The sequence below is a fragment of the Ornithorhynchus anatinus genome, chromosome 1 (genome assembly GCF_004115215.2).
Source record: "Ornithorhynchus anatinus isolate Pmale09 chromosome 1, mOrnAna1.pri.v4, whole genome shotgun sequence".
NCBI lineage: Eukaryota > Metazoa > Chordata > Mammalia > Monotremata > Ornithorhynchidae > Ornithorhynchus > Ornithorhynchus anatinus.
The window spans coordinates 92903997-92907324 of NC_041728.1; positions in this window are offsets into that span (position 1 = coordinate 92903997).

Below are 3328 nucleotides of genomic sequence, written 5' to 3' on the forward strand. Positions count from 1 at the left end.
GGGAGAGAAAGGGAGTGGGGGAGAGAAAGGAGAGAGAAGGGAGAGGGGAGAGAAAGGGAGTGGGGAGAGAGAAGGGAGAGGGGAGAGAAAAGGAGTGGGGAGAGGGAAGGGAGGGGAGAGGAGAGAGAGGGGGAGAGGCGAAATTGAGAGAGAGGAAGAGTGAAGGAAGGGGGAGAGGGAGAGAGGGGGTGGGGGACAGAGAAGGGAGATGGAGGCGAGTAGGGGGAGAGAGAAAGGGAGAGGACAGAGAGAAGGAGTGCGGGAGAGAATGGGAGACGAGAAAGGGAGAGAGCGGGAGTGGGGGAGAAAGAAGAGGAGGGAGGGAGAGGCAGAGAGAAGAGAGGGAGAGAGGGGAAGAGAGAGGGAGAGAGAGGAGTAGGGGGAGAGAGAGGGGAGACGAAGGGAGAGAGAGAGGGGAGTGGGGAGAGAGAGAGAGAGAAGGAGAGAGGGAAGTAGGAGAGAGAGGGGAGAGGAGAGAAGGAGTAGTGCGGAGAGAAGAGAGAGAGAGGGACAGAGAAAGGGAGAGAGAGAGAGGAGTGGGGCGAAGAGAGGGGAGAGAGGGGAGAGAGAGGGAGTGGGGAGAGAGAGGGGAGAGAAGGGAGAGAGAGAAGGAGTGGGGGAGAGAGAGGGGAGAGAGAGAGAGAGAGAGAGGAGTGGGGGAGAGAGAGGGAGAGAGAGGAGAGAGAGAGGGAGTGGGGGAGAGAGAGGGAGAGAGGAAGGAGTAGGGGGAGAGAGAGGGGAGAGAGAGGCGCGCGAAAGGCGGGGCGGGGCGGGGCGGGGCGGGGCGGGGCGGGCGGAGCGGCTGAAAGCATTTGGCGCCAAAAGGGTGCGGCTGCGCGGATGGCGGCCCGACACCACGGCGCCTGGGGGCCTCGCGCCTGCCCAGCACCCCTTCCGTCCCATGGAGCTGAAACGAGGGGCCCGTAGTCGTCAGGTCCTCCTCCTCCTCCTCCTCCTCCTCCGCCTCCTCCCCCGCCTTCTTTCCTCCTCCTCCTCCTCCTCCTCCCTGCCAAGCGCAGGCGCCTGGAGAGCGACGGAGGGCGGGCGAGGCAGCGAGGGCGGTGGGCCGGGTCCGGGGCTCGGAGATGGGGAGCCCGGACAGGGGGCGGCCGGGGCCGCACGCCCCCCCCTCGGGCACGCCCGCCTCACACAAAAACGGCGGCACGTCAATGAAAACAGCCCGCCACGTGGGATTCTGTTACACACACACGCGGAATTAAAACCCCCGCGGGAGGCTCCCGACGGAGGGATATTTGGAAGAGGGCAGAGGCGGGGGAAGGGAGGCGGAAGCCCCGGCAGTGCCGCCGCCGTCCCTCGCCCGCCTTGCAGGAGTAGAATAGATTTTCGGTCAAGAAGAAAAGAAAGATTCACCCCTGTCAGGGAGGAGAGAGATGATTCTCAGTCAGCGAAGAAGATGAAAGAGTTCAGTCAGGCAAGAAGAGAAAGAGCTTTCAGTCGAAGGGCCGAGAGAAAGATTTCAGTCAGGAAGAAAAGAAAGATTTCCCAGTCAGGGAGGGGACGAGAGAATTTCATGTCAGGAAGAAGAGAACAGATTTTCTTGTCAGGAAAGAAAGAAAGATTTCAGTCAAGGGGGAGAGAAAGATTTCAGTCCAGGGAGAAAGAAGATTTCAGCAAGGGTGGAAAAAAAGATTTCAGTCAAGGGGGAGAGAAAGATTCAAGTCAGGAAAAAGTTTTCCAGTCAAGGGGAAAAAAAAAGATTTCAGTCAGGGAGGGAGAGAAAGATTTCAGTCAGGAGAAAAGAAAGATTTCAGTCAGGGAGGAGAGAAAGATTTCAGTCAGAGGAAAAGAAAGATTTCAGTCAAGGGGAAAGAAAGATTTCAGTCAGGGGAGAAAAGAAAGATTTCAGTCAGGGAGGAGAGAAAGATTTCAGTCAGGGGGCGAGAGAAAGTTTCAGTCAGGGGAGAGAAAGAAAGATTTCAGTCAGGGGGGAGAGAAAGATTTCAGTCAGGGGAGAAAGAAAGATTTCAGTCAGGGGGGAGAGAAAGATTCAGTCAGGAGAAAAGAAAGATTTCAGGCAGGAAGAAAAGAAAGATTTCAGTCAGGGGGGGAGAGAAAGATTTCAGTCAGGAAGAAAAGAAAGATTTCAGGCAGGAAGAAAAGAAAGATTTCAGTCAGGAAGAAAAGAAAGATTTCAGTCAGGAAGAAAAGAAAGATTTCAGTCAAGGGGAAAAAAAAGATTTCCAGTGCAAGGGGGAGAAGAAAGATTTCAGTCAGGGAGAAAAGAAAAGATTTCAGTCAGGAAGAAAAGAAAGATTTCAGTCAAGGGGAAAAAAAAGATTTCAGTCAGGAGGAGAGAAAGATTTCAGTCAGGGGGGAGAGAAAGATTTCAGTCAGGGGGAGAAAGAAAGATTTCAGTCAGGGGGGGAGAGAAAAGATTTCAGTCAGGGGAGAAAGAAGATATTTCAGTCAGGGGAGAGAAAGATTTCAGTCAGGGGGGAGAGAAAGATTTCAGTCAGGAAGAAAAGAAAGATTTCAGGCAGGAAGAAAAGAAAGATTTCAGTCAGGAAGAAAAGAAAGATTTCAGTCAGGAAGAGAAGGACAGATTTCATAGTCAAGGGAAAAGAAAGATTTCAGTCAGGGGGGGAAAGAAAGATTTCAGTCAGGAAGAAAAGAAAGATTTCAGTCAGGGGGAAAAGCTCCCATCCAAAAGTCCACCTGCAGGAAAAGCGCGCCAAGTTAGAGTGGTCAGAGAGCATGAAAACTTGCCCTTCCTGAAATCGAGGAGGGTTATGGGAAATATGGCGCTCAGGACAACTCTGATCATTTCCTCGACTAGATTCCCATCACTAAATCCCCCTCGAAAAAACACCCACCAGTGGATATTCCTAAGTCAAAATACTTTGGCACACTCTCGTTAGGATTCCCGGCCTTGGAAACGATTTAGGTGGTAAAGGAGCCTCTCTTGATTTAAAGGAATAACGGAGGCGAAAAATGTGTAAAGATGAGACGGTCCGTTGGGGTTCTGCAAACATTACTGTCCCCTAAATGCACCTGATGCTAAGAGAACAAAAGTTGCAAAATGATAATAGGTGTCTGGGGGAAAGTACGTGCTCTGAATGGAATGAAAGAGCCTATCGATCCATCAGCGACGGGGAACTAGAACTCTGGAAAAGGGAAAAAATCCTTGATCGATTTCAACTACTACGACCAGGTAGCATCAAAATTAATAGCGCACTGTTTCTAAAAACAAATTAAAACTACAGTGCCAGCAATGTAGGGTTGATAATGAAGATTCGGAAGCCAAAGGTCACACACGTGCTCTGAATAAATTTCAAAGCCGTGAAAGTAAGCACGTTAACAGTACAGG